Source organism: Trachypithecus francoisi, unplaced genomic scaffold, assembly GCF_009764315.1.
Source record: "Trachypithecus francoisi isolate TF-2019V2 unplaced genomic scaffold, Tfra_2.0 Lachesis_group12, whole genome shotgun sequence".
Taxonomy (NCBI): domain Eukaryota; kingdom Metazoa; phylum Chordata; class Mammalia; order Primates; family Cercopithecidae; genus Trachypithecus; species Trachypithecus francoisi.
The window spans coordinates 54,975,169-54,995,257 of NW_022681457.1; the positions used below are offsets into that span (position 1 = coordinate 54,975,169).

Consider the following 20,089-nt stretch of genomic DNA (forward strand, 5'->3'; position numbering starts at 1 on the left):
GAATTTGTTGATGTGAATATATTCTTTATCATGTTGAAATATGTTCTATCTATACCTAATTTGGTGTTTAACTAATTTGTTAGCTGTGGTTTTGTTATATATCTTCTTTATTGTGTTGAAATATGCTCTTTCTATACCTAATTTGTTGTTATTGTGTTGAAATGTGTTCCTCCTATACCAATTTGTTGAGGAAAGTTGATACGTTAAATTTTATCAAGTATTTTTTCTACATCTATCGAGATGATCATATGTTTTCATCTTTCATTCTGTTTACATGATGTATCTCTTTTATTGGCTTGCATATTGGGAACTATCTTGCTATCTCTTAGATGAATTCCTGGATATCCTAGCCCTTGCAAAGGTACTTTTGCATATGGATCCTTGCAAACTTGATGTTTCTATGGGAAGATGGTCACTGGACAGTTGTATTTTGCAAGTTGGTTCACCCCTTTCTCTCTTAAAGATTATTTCCAAAGATGCCCTTCTAATTTTTCTAGAACTGATTCTCAAGTCTCTGACATTGAGGGCTTTTAATGTTAAATATTTGTGTTCCAATGGATTTATGTTTTGGAAGATAAATTTCTCTTAGACAAGGGAAAAGAAACAACTGTGGTGTTCATGTAGAGGAGATAGGGGAGGACAGCCTTTCCACTGTTTTCAGGAGTCCAGGGCCAAATTTCCTTACCCTGAGCTCAGCTCACCCCACTCACACCTACTGGGAAGTGGACAAAGAGGAAGGAGCCAGGGCTGTTCATCATTTGGAAGTCATGGGGTGTTCTCAGGAGAGCAGAGGACCTTCAGGGAGACTCAGCTCTGCTCAACAAACCAGGAAGCATTCGCGCCACATGAGTGCTGACACAGCAGTTTTCAAGGTGTTTTCTGAGCATGAATTCCCCAAGATGCACAAATGAAACACTGCCCAAACCTCCTGGAAAACTGTGACCTCTCATCCTCTTCACAATAGCACAATGGACATTTGCATTTTCTGAAACAACGTGACCTTGGGACTAACTTAGACAGTGTGATTTATTAATATCCAAGCAACTTGCATTTATAGAACATCTGGAAAGCACTGTGTTTATGCATCTCAAATCTTAATTATAGTCCATGTTGCTTGCAGCTCAGAAAAGTGGGTGAAGCATGTTTTCTGTCTCTGTCAGACCCCACCAACCAGAAATGTATTGCCTCCTCTCTGCCTTTCCAGGTGAAAGGAGTGCTGTATTTGCTACATACTCAGTGCCATGCTCACCTCTGAAATGTACATTCTGCTGTCTTTCTCAGTGTCAGGTCTCTGAAGGCCTGCCCTAAACTCTTTCCTTCCTATACAGCTAACTTTACCACTCAGTTAATCACTTCCTTTATGAGGTCTTTTCCACTCCACATCCTGCCAACCTAGCCTCCCTCCTCCCCAGCCTGAATTGAGTGCCCTCCTCTATACTTATCTCTACCATTCAACAAATAAAAGTAAAGAGGTGCTTCTTTATCACTTGCTTGGTTCTAGGCACTTAAAAGTGCTCAGTAAATACTTGGGAGAGAATCTGCAACTAGTATGTTTGCTCTGTGAACAAGAGTATTTTATTTTACTCATAGTTACAGCTCTAGCACCATGTAAGCAACTGCCAATAAATACATTTTTTGACAAATATGTATTATGTACACATAAAGCTCCTAATATTCTCATAAATCAAAATATTAGCTAGTTAAATAAATTAATTAGTACATTAATAGACGTGATTGGGATAGGGAAAGGGGCTGTTTGAGTCTAGTCCATACTTGAAGGTTCACAAATATGGTGGAAACTAAACAACATACTTCCTTTAAATGCCTACAGTAAAAAGAAGAAAGACCTCCAGTCAATAACCTAACTTTATACCTGGAGTAATTAGAAAAAGAGTAACTAAGCCAAAAGCTAATAGAAGAAAGGACATAATAATGATTAGAAATAAAATACAGATAGAAATAAGATAATGAAGACTAAAATAAGGGAGAGAACAGAAAAACAATAGACAGAATTAAAAAACCAAATGTTGACTCATTGAAACAAATGGAAAAATTGACAAATATTTAGCCACACTGGCAACAACAAAAGGGGAGACGACAGAAATAACTAAAGAGAAATAAAAATGCAGATATTATTTATAATCCTTAAAGGAACAAAAAGAATTAAAAGAGAATACTATGAACAATTATAAGTCAACAAATTAGATAACCCTGATGAAACAAACAAATTTCCAGAAACATAAAAATTGTCTACACTGACTCGGGAAAAACTGGAAAATCTCAAAATATGTATAATAAGTAAGAGAGTGAATCATTCATCAAAAGCTGCCAACAGAAAAAGTCAGTGAAGGCAGACCTTCATAGGTAAATTCTACCTAGAATTTAAAGAAGAATTGAAACCAATACTTCTCAAATTCTTCCCAAACATAGAAAAGGAGGGAATATTTTCTATGGTATTCTAATATGCCAGCATTATTTTCCTGAATATATCAGCCAAATAAAGACATGACAAGAAAAAATTACAGAGTAGTATCCCCTAAAGATAGAGATACAAAACTACACATATGGATACACACATGCAAATAAAAATACAAGAAAGATGTATCTATTAGTACATTAAGAGGATTGTACATCATGGCCAAATGGGGCTTATCTTAGAAATTCTAGCCTGGGTCAACATAAGAAAATCAAGTAAAATAACACATTAATAAAGTAAAGGGAAAAAATGCAGTATAATCTAAGTTGCTGCAGAAAAGGTATTTGAAAAAATCCAACTTCCACTTATGATAACGAAGGAAACAAGGAATACAGTTTCCTCAACATGAAAAGAGCATTAGTGAAGAATCCACAGCTTACATTATAGTCACTCATGAAAGAAAGTTTTCCTCTGAACATCAGGAAGAAGACAAAGATACCCACTTTCACCAGTGCTATTTAACATTGTATTGGACATTCTACCCAAGCAATTAAACAAGAAACAGAAATAAAGACATCCATTGTAAAGGAAGAAGTAAAACTATATATACTGACAGGTGAGATAGTCCTAAAGATAGAATATCATAAAGAATTAACAAGAAAGATACTATAGCTAATAAACATTCAGTAAAGTTTTCGGGTACAAGCTCAACACACAAAAATCATTTGTGTTTCACACTTGCAAAGACAATCTGAAGAGGAAGTTAAGAAAACAATTCTATTTATGGTAGCATCTAAAAGAATAAAATACCTAGAAATAAATTTAACCAAGAAAGTGTAATACTTGTATACTGAAAACTACCAAACATTGCCGAAAGGTACTAAAGAAGGCATAAATAAATGAAATAGAATCTCATGCTCATGGTTTGGAAGATTTCAGATTGTTAAGATGACAATACCATTCAAAGTAACCTACAGAGTAAACAAAATTCCTACAAAAACTCATCAACATTTTTGCAGAAATAAAAAACTGATCCTCAGGCCGGGCGCGGTGGCTCAAGCCTGTAATCCCAGCACTTTGGGAGGCCGAGACGGGCGGATCACGAGATCAGGAGATCGAGACCATCCTGGCTAACACGGTGAAACCCCGTCTCTACTGAAAAATACAAAAAACTAGCCGGGCGAGGTGGCGGGCGCCTGTAGTCCCAGCTACTCCGGGGGCTGAGGCAGGAGAATGGCGTAAACCCGGGAGGCGGAGCTTGCAGTGAGCCGAGATCCGGCCACTGCACTCCAGCCTGGGTGACAGAGCCAGACTCCGTCTCAAAAAAAAAAAAACATAAAAACAAAACTGATCCTCAAAGTCACATGGAATTATAACGGGCCGTGGGTAGCCAAGATAATTTTTAAAAAGAAAAACAGTCAGAGGACTCACAATTTCCAATCTCAAAACTACTAAGTTTCTAATTAGAAAGCTACAGTTATCTAAACAATGTGGTCATAGCATACGTATAGACATATAAACGAATGGAATACAACTGACATCCCTAAAATAAACTACCCATGGCCAACTGATTTTTGACAAAGTTGTTAAATCTATTCACTGGGAGAAAAAAAAGTCTCCAACAAATGATGCTGGGTCAACTGAATTTCCACATGAAAAAAATGAATTTATAGACTACCTTAAACCACATACAAAAATTAATTCAAAAAGGCTGAAATATTGCAGGATTGATAAGGAATCAGAGAGACCAACGAGGTTGAGGAGGATATTTATTATTTAGGTGCACTGACCCAGTCGGATTAACATCCAAATGACTGAGCCCTGAACAAAGAGTCAAGTTACCTTTTAAGTATTTCGTGGGTGGGGGGATATTTGTGCTGGGGGAAGCATATTACAGAAGCAAGAAACGAAGACAATTATTTAATTAAGACATGCATTGCATCATTTCTTACTTTTCAAGGAAAAACATGTTTTATGACTTGAGTTTATCTGTCTAGTGACCTTGCAGCTACACAGCTAGAGAAACAGGGTCTTCACAATGCCTAGGAAAGGGAGAGATAAGACTCACTGGCCACAGAAAAACAGGCAGTTAATTTTCAAAGGACTCCAGCTCTTTCTCTTTCTCAGGGGGAATTGGGTTTTCTTACATACAACTGAGTTTCTGCTTACACATTCTTTAATTTCTTTTAATTCTTGTTTCATAATAACCTAAATATAAGAGCTAAAACAGTAAACTGTTTAGAAGAAAACATAAGGTAAACCTTTGATTTGGTGCTGGATTCTCAGATATGACATGAAATGCATGAGCAACAGAAGAAAAATAAATTAAAAATAGTTCAGCGGTACACCAAAAAGCTAAAAAAAAAATTACCCCTTGATGCAACAATTCAACTCATATGTATATACCCAAAAGAATTGAAAATAGGGAATTGAACATATAATAATATGCTAATGTTCACCAAAGCATTATTCATGATGGCCAAAAGATATACATGAACAGATGAATGAATAAACAAAATACAGTACACACTACAGTGAAATATTATTCAGTCAGGAAAGAAAAAGTTCTGACACTTCCTACATATAGGTGAAACTTGAAAGCACTATGCTAAGTAAAACAAGGTAGACACAAAAGAGCAAATATTGTCATAATGCTACTGACATGAAATACTTACAAAAGTTATATTCATAGAGAAAAAGTAGATCAGAGGTTACCACAGGCTGGTGAGAGGGGGAAATGAATAGTTATTGCTTAATGGTTTTAGACTTTCTGTTTGGAGTTATGAAAACGTTTTGGAAATAGTGAAGATGGTTGCACAACATTGTGAGTGCAATTAATGCCACTGAATTGCACACATAAAAGTGGTTAAAATAGTAAATTTCATGTTATGTGTATTTTACCACAATAGAAAAAAAGATATTGTCAAAATGTTTCAGCATAATTTGTTGAATTCCTGCAATTAATTTCTTTTTTTTTTTTTCATTTTAAACAAGAAGTTTTTTTAAACAACAAGATGCTTGACTTGAAGGGAAAACTATCTAGGATTCTTTTTTGTTTTAGAGTACTTTATCCCTACTTAAAGACAGATTGCCCTACATGTAACAGCTACGCACAAAAAAGTTAAAAACTTATCCTTGGCTTTACAATGATAAATGAAAAACAGTAAAATTCCTCAATTGAAAAAGGTATGCAAGGATTTTTATGTTGTTGTGTTTTTGTTAAAACAGTGAGAGCAAAATAACTTACTGGAATATAAAGATAAGAGCTGAATGAGCATGCCACTAATGGAGAAAGGGGGTATTTTCACAGAATCAGTATTTTTCCACATCCCATCTCCACATGATGTCAATCAAAACATACCATTGGCTGTTTAGTTAAAAAAAAAAAAAGCAATATGCTTGTGCATATATACCAATTACTTTATGTACAATAAAGGAATGGGGAAGGGGGAAATGAAAGAATAGAGAAAACTATACGGTAGTAGTCAGGATGTGGTGGAACCAAATTGCAGTTTTTTAATTGAAAATGTAATCTTGGTCTTTAAAGAACAGAGTTCTGGAGTAAAGAAGCAGGTTCCCTTTTCAGTAGACACCTCCCGTCTGCTGTTGGAACACATCAATTATATCTTCATCTTCCATTTCCAACTGTGCAGGTGTGTCTGTTTCATTGATTGGTTGCCCGTCGAATCGGAATCTGATCTGCCTCATTGACAATCCCTGTCGTTCACATTAGGCTTTCATTAGTTTACTAAGTGGTGTATGCCTCTTAATCTTAAACTGCACCACAGAACCATCCTGCCCCGCCACCTTCAAATGAATATGATCGTTGTTCTCAATCTTGGCTCCTTCCTTGGGCTTTTCATCGGCCATGGAGAGCGCCTGAGTCTCCTCAGCTGCAGCTTCACAAAAGAGGTACCACGTCCGCACCAAACGAGCACACAAGCAGCACCAGGAGCGGCAGAAGAAGGAGGCGGCAGCGGTGGACGAAGGAGAGCTTGAGAGGTTTTTTTTTTTTTTTTTTTTTGATTCGGAGTCTCACTCTGTCGCTCAGGCTGGAGGGCAGTGGCATGATCTTGGCTCACTGTAACCTCCACCTCCTGTGTTCAAGTGATCCTCCCACCTCAGCCTCCCGAGTAGCTGGGACCATAGGCACACACCACCACACCCAGCTAATTTTTTGTGTTTTTTAGTAGAGATGGCGTTTCGCCATGATCTCAAGCTATGTGCGCACCTCAGCCTCCCCAAATGCTGGGATTACAGGTGTGAACCACCAAGCCTGGCCCTGCATAGAATTTCTTCTGCATTTTTATCAGCAATCCATTTGGCATATGTCTTAGTTCTAGTTACCATAATAAAATACCACACACTGTGTGGCTTAAACAACAGTTATTTTCTCACAGGTCTGGGGGCTGAGAGTCTGGTATCAGGATACCAGCATGGCGAGGTCCAAGTGAGGGCCTCTTTCCATCTTGCAGATGGCCACTGCGTGTTCACGTGGCCTTTCCTCTGTACATGCATGTGGAGAGGGCAAGCTCTCATTTCCTTTTCCTATAAGGCGTTAATCTCATCTTAAGAGCCCAACTCTCATGAACTAATCTAACACTAACTACCTCCAAAAGGCGCCATCTCCAAACACCACCATATTGAGGACACAGGCTCCAACATGTAAATTTGGGGGAGACACAAACATACGTCTATAACAGCATATTTCTGAGTCAATGTCTAGATTTTCCATTCTTTTTCCTTTTTTCTATGTGTGGATTCCATCAATGTGTATATTTCATTAATACCCTGTTCTGTGGGGGTTCAGTCAGGCTGGTGGGAAAAAAATTAGTTATAATAGCCACAAACCCTGTTGGAAGTCCTGAGAGTTTGCATAAGCTTCAGTAATAAATCTGGCTGAAGGCAGCCAGAGTCTCTCTGCAGGAGCCAGAGAGCTTAAGGTGTAAATACAAATGAATGTAGAGTAGTTTATCTAACTAACTTGTTTACTCATGTGGTCTTAAGACTAACCTTTGTTTTACCGCAGTGCTTAATTGCTTTCTACTCGGAAGTCCACAATGTCAATTACCCTCTAGTGTTTACTCACGACCTTTGTCAATTAATATTTACTGGATAAATGCAAGTCTGCTAACTGAGTGAGGCTGTGGCTGCTACTAAGTGGCCCAAATGCTCAGCTGGACTGGCAAAGCAGAATATCTGTGTGTCAGTGTACTTTTTTCATCCGTTGTTGGGTCAGGGTCTGTGGGACGGACCTCCACACTGTTCTTTTTTTTTTTTTTTTTTTTTTGAGACGGAGTCTCGCTCTGTCACCCAGGCTGGAGTACTGTGGCCGGATCTCAGCTCATGGCAAGCTCCGCCTCCTGGGTTCACGCCATTCTCCTGCCTCAGCCTCCCAGGTAGCTGGGACTACAGGCGCCGCCACCTCGCCCGGCTAGTTTTTTGTAGTTTTTAGTAGAGACGGGGTTTCACTGTGTTAGCCAGGATGGTCTCGATCTCCTGACCTCGTGATCCGCCCGTCTTGGCCTCCCAAAGTGCTGGGACTACAGGCTTGAGCCACTGCGCCCGGCCACACTGTTCTCTTATTGCAACTTTATACAGTAGTCCACCCTCATCCAAAGGAGATGCATTCCAAGACCCCCAGTGGATGCCTGAAACCTTGGATAATATTGAGCCCTGTAAATACTGCATGTGTGTGTGTATATATACATATAAATATGATAAAGTTTAATTTATGAAATAGGCATGGTAACAGATTAACAGCAATAACTCATCAGAAAACAGAAAAATTATAACAATATGCCAGCATCACTACACTTGCACTTTAGGGCCATCATTAAGTAAAACAAAGGATACTTGAACACAAGCACTGCAAAACCATGACAGTGGATCTGATAGCCAAGACAGCTACTAAGTGACTAGCAGGTGGGTAGCATATACAGCTTGGGTGTGCTGGACACAGGTTGATTCATGTCCCTGGAGTGATGGCATAGGACTGTGCAAAATGTCACCATACTACTCAGAATAGCATCCAATTTAAAACTTACGAATTTTTTATTTCTGGAATTTCCCATTTAATAGTTTTGAACTGCAGTCAAACTTAGGTAACTGAAACTGTGGAAAGCAAGCTTCAGGTGAGGGGTGACCTGTTATAAGCCTTCACACTGGCTACACCATACGATGAGTCCTCATACTATACTTTCTTTTAACATTTTTTCAGATATGTCTAGTTCCTTTGCCTGTTTATTCAAATTTTTCAATAAGGTTATTTAGGACTAAAACACCTCATTGGGATTTTGACAGGAATGCCAATAAACCTATATAAATCACTCCGATGAGAACTAACATACTTACTATGTTGAGTCTTTCAATCAGTCACGAAACCATATATCTTCAATTATTTCAGTATTATTTTCTTTCATCAGCATTTTGTAATTTTCAGCACAAAAGTCTAATATATATTTTGTTTAATTTATACCAAAATATTTCATTTTCTATGGAAAGATTATTAGTGGTGTTTTTTCTATTAAAAATTAAAATCACTAATTTAAAAAATTAGTGATTTTTTAAAAAAATGATACTTTAAATTCTGGGGTACATGTGCAGAATGTTCAGTTTTGTTATACAGGTATACACGTGCCATGGTGGTTTGCTGTACCCATCAACCCCTCCCCCACATTAGGTATTTATCCTAATGCTATTCCTCCCCTAGCTCCCTTCCCCTCAGCAGGCCCTTGTTGTGTGATGTTCCCCTCCCTGCGTCCATGTGTTCTCATTGTTCAACTCCCACTTATGAGTGAGAACATGTGGTGTTTGGTTTCCTGTTCTTGTGTTTGCTGAGAATAATGGTTTCCAGCTTCATCCATGTCCCTGCAAAGGACATGAACTCATCCTTTTTTATGGCTGCATAGTATTCCATGAGTGTATGTACCAAATTTTCTTCATCCAGTCTATCATTGATGGACATTTGAGTTGGTTCCAAGTCTTTGCTATTGTGATAGTGCTGTAATAAACATACGTATGCATTTATAGTAAAGTGATTTATAATCCTTTGGGTATACACCCAGTAATGGGATTGCTTGGTCAAATGGTATTTCTAGTTCTAGTTTCTTTTTTTTTTTTTTTTTGAGACAGAGTCTCGCTCTGTCGCCCAGGCTGGAGTGCAGTGGCACAATCTCAGCTCACTGCAACCTCTGCCTCCCGGGCTCACGCCATTCTCCTGCCTCAGCCTCCTGAGCAGCTGGGACTACAGGTGCCCGCCACCACGCCCAGCTAAATTTTTTTGTATTTTTAGTAGAGACGGGATTTCACCGAATTTGCCAGGATGGTCTCGATCTCCTGACCTCGTGATCCACCCGCCTCGGCCTCCCAAAGTGCTGGGATTATAGGAGTGAGCCACCACGCCCGGCCTCTAGTTCTAGATTCTTGAGGAATTGCCACACTGTCTTCCACAATGTTTGAATTAATTTACACTCCCACCAACAGTGTAAAAGCATTCCTATTTCTCCGTATCCACTCCAGCGTCTGTTGTTTCCTAACTTTTTAATGATCACCATTCTAACTGGTGTGACATGGTATCTTACTGTGGTTTTGATTTGCATTTCTCTAATGAGCAGTGATGATGAGCATTTTTTCATAAGTTTGTTGGCTGCATAAATGTCTTGTTTTGACAAGTGGCTATTCATATCCTTTGTCCACTTTTTGATGGGGTTCTTTGTTTTTTTCTTCTAAATTTGTTTAAATTATTTGCAGATTCTAGATATTTGCCCTTTGTCAGATGGACAGATTGCAAAATTTTTTCCCATTCTGTAGGTTTCCTGTTCACTCACTCTGATGAGAGTTTCTTTTGCTGTGCAGAAGCTCTTTAGTTTAATTAGATCCCATTTGTCAATTTCGACTTTTGTGGCCATTGCTTTTGGTGTTTCAAAAGAAGTATTTCAAACATTTCATTTGGTGTTTCAAATGAAGTATTTGCTCATACCTGTGTCCTGAATGGTATTGCCTAGGTTTTCTTCTAGGATTTTTATGGTTTTAAGTCTTACATTTAATTCTATAATCCATCTTGAGCTAATTTTTGTATAAGGTGTAAGGAAGGGAACCAGTTTCAGTTTTCTGCATATGGCTAGTCAGCTTTTCCAACACCGTTTATTTTTTATTTATTTATTTATTTATTTATTTATTTATTTTTCAGATGGAGTTTCACTCTTGTTGCCCAGGCTGGAGTGCAATGGCATGATCTCGACTCACTGCAAACTCTGCCTCCCAGTTTCAGGTGATTCTCCTGCCTCAGCCTCCTGAGTAGCTGGGATTACAGGCATGTGCCACCATGCCTGGCTATTTTTGTACTATTTTAGACATGGAGTTTCTCCATGTTGGTCAGGCTGGTCTTGAACTCCTGACCTCAGGTGATCTGCCTGCCTTGGCCTCCCAAAGTGCTCAGATTACAGGCATGAGCCACTGCGCCCAGCCTCCAACACCATTTATTAAATAGAGAATCCTTTTCCCATTGCTCGTATCAGGTTTGTCAAAGATCAGATGGTTGTAGATGTGTGGTGTTATTTCTGAGGCTTCTCTTCTGTTCCATTGGTCTATATATGTGTTTTGAATTTTGAGTTTCCACTTTACAAATCTCATAGTTCTGCTATTTCACAGTAGGATTTGACACTAAATAAGTACATTTTTGATGGTTACAGAGTGATATCAATGTCTAAAATTTTGGTCTATCAAAATTGAGAAGACAACAAAAAGAAAGAAATTGTTGAATTAATTTTACCCTCAAGCTGCACACTTTGACATTTAATTTTGGTACATAGGTATTTTTCTGAAATACTAAACTGAAAACAAACTGAACGTATAAGTAGACTGTACCTATTCTTATACTAACCACTGTGTTTTGGCCAATAACAACTGTTGAAACCATGTTCAAATAAGGCAAATCTCAAACTATAACAATCTAGCTGTTTCTGTACCTTACTTCCATTGTCTGAATGTTGTTTTGCTTTTTCTGTCCATAAATCTTTTACCACTATGTGGCTGTGCTGGAGTCTCTCTGACCCTACTCTGGATTCACAGGCTACCCAATTTGCAAATTACACTTTGCTCAATTAAACTCTGTTAAATTTAATTTCTCTAAAGTTTTTTTCTTTTAAAAGTTTTCAATTTTTTTCTATGATCAAAAGTAAATCATGTGTTTTGGAGCTTTGATTTTCTTTCTTTCTTTTTTCTTTTTTTCTTTTTTGAGATGGAGTCTCGGTCCATTGCCTGGGCTGGAATGCAATGGCACGATCTTGGCTCATTGCAATCTCCACCTCCCAGGTTCAAGCGATTCTTCTGCCTTAGCCTCCAAGTAGCCGGGATTACAGGCACCTGCCATCATGCCTGGATAACTTTGTATTTTTGTAGAGAGGGGGTTTCACCATGTGGATGAGGCTGGTCTTAAACTCCTAATCTCAGATGATCTGCCTGCCTTGGCTTCCCAAAATGCTGGGATTACAGGCATGAACTACCACACCCGGCCTGGACTTTGATTTTCTAAGCTCACCCTTCAGCTATTTTCTTAAATTATTCCATGCTTGGTTAAAATGCTTCTGTAGGTTTTTGTTTTGTTTTGTTTTTACAGTGTCTTATTCTGTCACGCTAGCCGTAATGTAGCGGCATGACCAATCATTGCTCACTGTGACCAATCATTGCTCACTGTTGCCTTAACCTTCCAGGCTCAAGCAATCCTCCTGCCTCAACCACCTGAGCAGCATGCAATATCATGCCTGGCTAATTTTTAAATTTTATGTTCATGTTCACAAGATAATACTATGCTGCCCAGTGTTGGGGAACAGGCCCCCAAATCTGACCATAAACTGGCCCCAAAACTGGCCCTAAGCAAAATCTCTGCAGCACTGTGACATGTTCGTGATGTCCATGATGCCCACACTGCAAGGTTGTGGGTTTACCGGAATGAGGGCAAGGAACACATGGCCCATCCAGGGTGGAAAACCGCTTAAAGGCATTCTTAAACCACAAACAATAGCATGAGCGATTTGTGCCTTAAGGACATGCTCCTGCTGCAGATAACTAGCCCAACTCATCCCTTTATTTTGACCCATCCCTTTATTTCCCTCAAGGAATATTTTTAGTTGATCTATAATCTATAGAAACAATGCTTGTCACTGGCTTGCTGTCAATAAATATGTGTGTAAATCTCTGTTTGAGGCTCTCAGCTCTGAAGGCTGTGAGACCCCTGATTTCCCAGTCCACATACTCTGTATTTCTGTGTGTATGTCTTTAATTTCTCTTGCGCCGCTGGATTAGGGTCTTCACCACTGAGCTGGTCTCAGCAGCCCAGGCTGCACTTGAACTCTTAAACTCAAGTAATTTTTTCATTTCAGCCTCTTAAAGTGGTAGGATTACAGGTGTAAGCCACTGTGTGCCTCAGCAATTTCTTGAGAGGATTATTCCCACATGTTATATGGGCACAAATCTAAAAGAAATCTGGCTTCTATTGTAAAAGTGTTTTTCTCCAGGATTTCAATGATCTGTGACAGTCAATAGTTTGATCTGTGGAGGTGCATGAGCTTTGGAGTTGGACTGAGTTGATCCTGAGTCTCAGCCCAGCCATTTGAATGTTTTTGTTTTTATTTTGAAATGCTGCCATCTCCCTGAATAAAACCCATGTTAGCCTGCTGGAGGATAAGATACTATGAGGAGGAGAAGCAAGGTGCTCCTGTTGACATCCCCAGAAGCAGAAGCTCACCACCATAAGCACAGCTGCCTAGTCCTCAAGTAGCTGATTATACATGTCTGAAGGAACTCTACTGAGACTAGAAGAATGGCCCCACAGCCCAGCCTAAATTGCTAACCATTCCAATTTTGAGCTAATAAGTTTTGGATGGTTTGTTATGCTGCAATAGCTAACTAATACATGCACTCAGTGCAGATAATATTCCAGTATTCAAGGACAGGTTGATTACTAGTTACAGTCTAATAGTGGGCACCCAAAAGGTATTGACTTTTTTCCCTGGATTTTAAGTAGTATGACTTGCAACAGAATGTTCAGTAATGCAGAAATACACGTAGACATGCATGCATGTAATTGGTCCTTATACTCACACAGCCCCCGCACCACAGGAGAAAACAGATGACCACAGCCTGAAAATTAGGGACAATGCCAAATAGCAAGGTAAGTTTGTCTTTAGCCAGGCATGGTGACTCACGCCTGTCATCCCAGCACTTTGGGAGGCTGAGGCGGGCGGACCACAAGGTCAGGAGATCGAGACCATCCTGGCTAACACGGTGAAATCCCGTCTCTACTAAAAAAAAAAAAAAAAAAAAAATACAAAAAATTAGTCTGGCGTGGTGGCGGGCGCCTATAGTCCCAGCTACTTGGGAAGTTGAGGCAGGAGAATGGGGTGAACCTGGGAGGCAGAGCTTGCAGTGAGCGGAGATCACGCCACTGCACTCCAGCCTGGGCACAGAGCGAGACTCCATCTCAAAAAAAAAAAAAAGTTTGCCTTTAATCTATTTTCTTCAGGTCTAAACATTAAAGGTCAAGACTGTGGAGAGATTTGAAGACATGGAGTTTTCTTTTCATGTAGCCCTATCATTCCTTTGTTCTGTTTTGTTTTAGGACAGAGTCTCACTCTGTTGCCCAGGCTGGAGTGTAGTGGTGCGATCTTGGCTCACTGCAACCTCCGCCTCCCAGATTTTAGTGATTCTCCTGCCTCAGCCTCCTGAGTAGCTTGGGATTAAAATCACCCGCCACCATGCCTGGCTAATTTTTGCATTTTTAGTAGAGACAGGGTTTCACCATATTGACCAGACTAGTCTCGAATTCCCGACCTTGTGATCCGCCCACCTCAGCCGCCCAAACTGCCGGAATTACAGGCGTGAACTACCATGCCCAGGCTTTTTATTTTTATTTTGTTTTATTTTATTATTTTTAGAGGGAGTCCTGCTCTGTCACCCAGGCTAGAGTACAGTGGCAACATCTGGGCTCACTGCAAATTCTGCCTCCCAGGTTTAAGTGATTCTCCTGCTTCAGCCTCCTGAGTAGTTGGGATTACAGGTGTACACCACCACGCCCAGCCAATTTATATATTTTTCGTAGAGACGGGGTTTCACCATGTTGGCCATGCTGGTCTCGAACTCCTGGCCTCAAGTGATTTGCCCACTTCAGTCTCCCAAAGTCCTTCCTTCCTTCCTTCCTCTCTTTCTCTCTCTCTTTCACTCTTTCTTTCTCTCTCTCTCTTTCTCTCTTCTTTTTTACTTGAGATGGAGTTTCACTCTTGTTGACCAGGCTGGAGTGTGCAGTGGGGCGATCTCCGCTAACTGCAACCTCTGCCTCCCTCCGCCTCCCTCCGCCTCCCGGGTTCAAGTGATTCTCTTGCCTCAGCCTCCCAAGTAGCTGGGATTACAGGCACCCGCCACCATGCCTGGCTAATTTTTTGTATTTTTAGTACAACCATCATGTTGGCCAGACTGGTCTCAAACTCCTGACCTCAGGTGATCCACCCGCCTCGGCCTCCCAAAGTTCTGGGATTACAGGCGTAAGCCACCGCGCCTGGCCCTTCTTTATTTTTCAAGTCTGGCTACTAGAAAATTTAAAATTCACATGTGGGTCACATCTTATTTCAGAAGATTGGCTCCTTTTAAAAATCTCAGGCTGCTAGTTCAAAGGACTAGGAGCCAGGAAGGTCATAAAATCTGAAATTTTAAAATAATTATTTTTTAAAATTTGTGAATAGCCACATATTATTTATAACTGTTTACGACCTCATACACAAGGTTAGGGAAAAATACCCTCTAAGGTGGGCTTGGCTCAGCTCAGGGAGGAAGCCCTGCCTGAAAAAGCTGCAGCCTGGGCTGTCACTCTGTCTTCACTTCGCCCAGCATTTGGTCATATCTTCTGTCACTCAGGGCCTGAGGGGGCGGGTCCTTAAACCTTATCCAATCAGGGGCACTGAGCTAGGAACCGTCCAATCAGGCACACAGCTGGAGCGGAAAGGACGGCTTCCGGGATGTGGCTGGGCCATTGTTTCTCGCTGCTGCCGAGCTCTAGGTCTCCCCACTGTTCTGTGTCCTCAGCGTGTGTGTGGCTTCATGACCTGAAGGTTTTGGGAGATCCATAGCTAAGATGCCAGGACCCCCTGAGAGCCTAGAAATGGTGAGAGTGCCGGGTCCGACATCACGAGAGAGGGCAAGGGGTTGCTTGGCACCGGTGGGAAGTGGCTGTGGCGTGACTCAGGCCTCCTCTCAGTCAGCTCCACAATCTGCGCCCGAGTTTTTCTTGCCCAGCTCAGCCTCAGTCTCCTTCAGCCTTAAGTTGGCGGCTACGCCGACAGCCGGGGCCTCGGGTGTCTTGTCTCTCCCCTGCACTGTGACTGTGCGCTGCCTGGAGCCCTCTCTGGCAGCTCTGCACCCGCAGCACCGCGTCTCTCAGATTGTGCAGGGACCACGGGAGGGTCGTCAGGGGAGAATCCTGAGTTGGGTTGCGGGTTCATGAATGGGAAGAGCTTTGGTCGGTGGGGTTCCCAGTTGCTATTTTCTCCTATTAAAAATGTATGGAGTCGCTGCAAAAATATTAAAGAGTTTAATCAGAGTGGTTCTAGAATTGTAGAGCACCCAGCTATGTTTTGTAGTTTGTGGTCTGTGGGAGAGGCTTGAAGGAAAATCTTTTATAAAATGCATGGTGAAGAAACCAAATTTAGTAATTGGTTAGATGCAGTTACGTGGTTTCTTAATTTGTGCATTAAAGGTGAAAATTTCCTGGTTATGTAATCAGAGCTTAATTGGCAGTTTATAGTTGCTGAAGCCTGAATTTTGTTTCTCTGAATGTAGTAATTAAAAATAATGCACCTGAGTTAGATTTAGATTTTTTTTTCTTTTAAAGTAAGAATCCAGGGACTAGAGATACCTCAGTCTAATTGCCTGCCACTTATTTATTTTCACACTCCACAGGGAACTGATTTTCTGCTGTATTTTTCACCTGTGTCCCAAGCAGCGTCTTGGAACCCATACCCCATTTCTCCAGCCTCACTCTGGCTTGCAGTAAGATAATTTCCAGTTTCTTCTGACGTTCCCGAATGCCAGCTTTTCCTCCCTAATTCATATTATTGCCTTTTTGTCTTTTAGTGTACTTTTTTATACCGTGTTTTAATTTTTTTTGGCAAAGCATTAAATGGTTAAATGGTGCGTTTAAGGAGATTTGTTATCTGTAAATATTTCCCATGAAAAGAAAGCAAATAATAATACCCTGACACTATACTGTCGTAAATCTCTGTGTCTCTTTTGCTTTTATCTTGTCTAGATGTTACCGGAATGTTTTTGGGTCAAAGTTCTCCTTTGGAAAATTTATGGGGTGATGTGTCCTCAGCCACCCTTTGGTTTTTTTCCTGGTCATGGGTTTCAGTACTATCTGGGGATAAACAAAGGTAACTGCCATGGTTATGTTAGCTAGAGTGTCCATTGGATTTCAGCTTCTGGTGTATTTTCTCCCATAAAATGACCTGAGGTATGGAGTGTATCCTCTCAAGGGAGCAAGTGGATATTCTGGGGCTGAGGGGAATCTGCCGGTGGACTCTTATTTTGAAACGGTAACCCCTTGAAATGTTAAAATTGCCTTCACCCAACCAGGCTTCCATTTCTTGGAGACAAATTGCTGGTCAGCCAATCAGATGCTGGTAATGAGGGGAAAACACAGAAATAATTTCTGCCCCCTGGATTCTCTAAGGGGAGCAGAAAAATAGTGAAATAAATATAGTAAAAGAAAGAGAGTAAAAAAAAAGTGAAAATTTTGTGACCAAAAAAATAGTATCCCAAAAGACAAACAAGAACAAAAACAAAACTGACTCCAGTGAGATGGTGTAAGAGCTTGCCAAGTAAAATGCAAGTGGGACAGTCACCGAGAAATAGTGCAGTGTCTTCTGGATGGGTGGTTCTTGAGCACACAAGTGAGCAGGAGTGGGTGGAAGAATCTCTCAAGTGAATGAATGGCCTTACTTGAAACATGAGTCAGACACATCTGTTATTTATTTATTTATTATTATTTATTTGTTTATTTATTTATTTTGGGAGGGGGGGACATAGTCTCACTGTCGCCCAGGCTGGAGTGCTGTGGCCTGATCTTGGCTCACTGCAAGCTCCGCCTCCCAGGTTCAAGCCATTCTCCTGCCTCAGCCTCCTGAATCGCTGGGACTACAGGCGCCCACCACCACGTCTGGCTAATTTTTTGTATTTTTAGTAGAGAGGGTTTCACTGTGTTAGCCAGGCTGGTCTCAATCTCCTGACTTCGTGATCCATCCGCCTTGGCTTCCCAAAGTGCTGGGTGGCGTGAGCCACCGCGCCCGACCCACATCTGTTATTTAACCAGCACTTCTACTCATGGATTTGTCACCTTGAAGGGATTTGTTCACTTATTTTGACCTGAGTTTTTATAGTAGGGCTTGAAAGGTAGAAAAATATTTACAAAAGACATGAAAGATGTGAGTTTCAAAAAATTAGTATCTAATCATATATGTCATTTGTTAAAAATTCTCACATACCTTTTTCTTTCCCAGAGTGAGTTTACGAATTTTCTCAGGTGTGTTTTTTTATAACTGGGTAATTTCAAACAGAATTTCAAGGCTTAGCTTTTAGAATGCTGCCAAGAAAAAGAAGAGGAAAAAATCTCTATTTCATTTTTGCTGTAGAAAATGAATACATTTTCATGAGAAGTTGTGGTAGATAATTGATTGGTTACATAGATTCATAAAAACATCAGTTCCTTTTTTTGCAAGGTAAATTTTTGACAGTGAATATCTCTGTTCAAATCCTGTTTTCTTGATTTGTTAGTTTCATGCTAAATATGAGACGAAACTTGGTACTGCCTATAAGTGTTTTCATATGACTCATTGTTTACTGCATGATTTTTAATGGAATTAATAGAATAAGGCATTTATTTTCCAAAAGAAATAGATACTTTTGCTTTTCTTTCTTTCTTTCTTTTTTTTTTTTGAGACAGAGCCTCGCTCTGTCGCTCAGGCTGGAGTGCAGTGGCTGGATCTCAGCTCACTGCAAGCTCCGCCTCCGGGGTTTATGCCATTCTCCTGCCTCAGCCTCCCAAGTAGCTGGGACTACAGGCGCCCACCACCTCGCCCGGCTAGTTTTTTGTATTTTTTAGTAGAGACGGGGTTTCACCGTGTCAGGATTGTCTCGATCTCCTGACCTCGTGATCCACCCGTCTCGGCCTCCCAAAGTGCTGGGATTACAGGCTTGAGCCACTGCGCCCGGCCTGCTTTTCTTATTAAGGTATACAGTATAAGCACCTTGGCCGGGCGCAGTGGCTAACGCCTGTAATCACAGCACTTTGGGAGGCCCAGGCAGGTACATCACGAAGTCAAGAGATCAAGACCATCCTGACCAACATGGTGAAACCCCGTGTCTACTAAAAATACAAAAATTAGCTGGGCATGGTGGCACGCACCTGTAGTGCCACTCGGGAGGCTGAGACTTGAACCTAAGAGGTTGAGGTTGTAGTGAGCCAAGATCGCACCACTGCACTCCAGCGTGGTGACAGAGAGAGACTCCGTCTCAAAAAAAAAAAAAAGTAAGCACTTTAAAATTTTTTTCCCTTATATGAACACTGTGTTTCAGTAATTTTGCTGAATTTTTTTAAATACTTAATTTCAAAAACCAAGTGAGTAACTCTAACACGAAAATTAAAGTTTGAGCCCAGTGACTCAGAGCTAAGGCTAATATTGAGCCTGCAAAAGGAGTTTATGAAAGGCCTAGTTAGTTTTTTTTCCTGGAGAGCCTCCCCTGCAGAAGTTCCAGCCTGCTCACTCCAGTCATAGAAGAATCCTTTCTGCTGACAGAAGCTACAGAGTCCTGGAAAGCTACAGGCAGATGCAGTTAAGGCTAAGATAAAAGGGGACAGGGAGGGTCATACTAGCCATGTAGTTGTTATTGTACATCAGGGATGCTACTGATTTAGTATCCTGAAACTTTGCTGAAGTTGTTTATCAGTTTAAATAACTTTTCTGCTGAGACTGTAGGATTTTGAAGATATAGAATCTTGTCATCTGCACACAGGAATAGTTTGACTTCCTCTCTTCCTGTTTGAATGCCTTTTATTTCTATCTCTTCCCTGATTGTTCTGGCCAAGACTTTCAATTCTGTGTTGAATAAGAGTTTTGAGAAAAAGCATTCTTGTCTTTGCCAGTTTTCATGAAGGAATGCTTCCAGCTTGTGTTCATTTTCTATGTTGACTGTAAGTTTGTCATACTTAGATGACTCATTATTTTGATGTAGGTACCTCCAATGCCTAGTTTTTTGAAAGTTTTAAACATGAAGGATGGTAAATTTTATTGCAAACTTTTTTAACATCTACTGAAATAACCTTGTGGTTTTGTCTTTAGTTCTGTTTACTTGAAGAGTAACATTTATTAATTGTATGTTGAACCAACCTTTTGTTTCAGAGATACAGCCAAGTTGATCACAGTGGATTAGCTTTTTGATGTTCTCCTGGATTTGGTTTGCCAGTATTTTGTTGAGGATATTTTCATCAATGTTCAATATTGGCCTCAAGTTTTCTATTTTTTTGTTTTATATTTGCCAAATTTTCATATCAGAATAATGCTATTTTTATATAATGAGTTGGAAAGAAGTCCTTTTTTCTCAGTATTTTGAAATAATATTAGTAGA

General features: G+C 40.4%; 2 protein-coding genes and 2 pseudogenes across 3 annotated transcripts in view; 3 read left to right on the forward strand and 1 right to left on the reverse strand.

Moving 5' to 3' along the window:
* LOC117093721 (zinc finger protein 100-like) overlaps positions 1-20,089 on the forward strand; it is a 566,997-nt gene that overhangs the window by 407,418 nt on the left and 139,490 nt on the right.
* The window catches only part of LOC117093717 (zinc finger protein 429-like), a 412,022-nt gene that overhangs the window by 93,000 nt on the left and 298,933 nt on the right, over positions 1-20,089 (forward strand).
* LOC117093744 lies at positions 5,864-6,386 on the reverse strand (annotated as a pseudogene).
* The window catches only part of LOC117093750, a 37,597-nt pseudogene continuing 32,926 nt past the window's right edge, over positions 15,419-20,089 (forward strand). The window contains exons 1-2 of the transcript XR_004441216.1: positions 15,419-15,519; positions 16,367-16,456. The product of XR_004441216.1 is annotated as a zinc finger protein 430-like (transcript). The remainder of the gene's footprint in view (positions 15,520-16,366; positions 16,457-20,089) is intronic.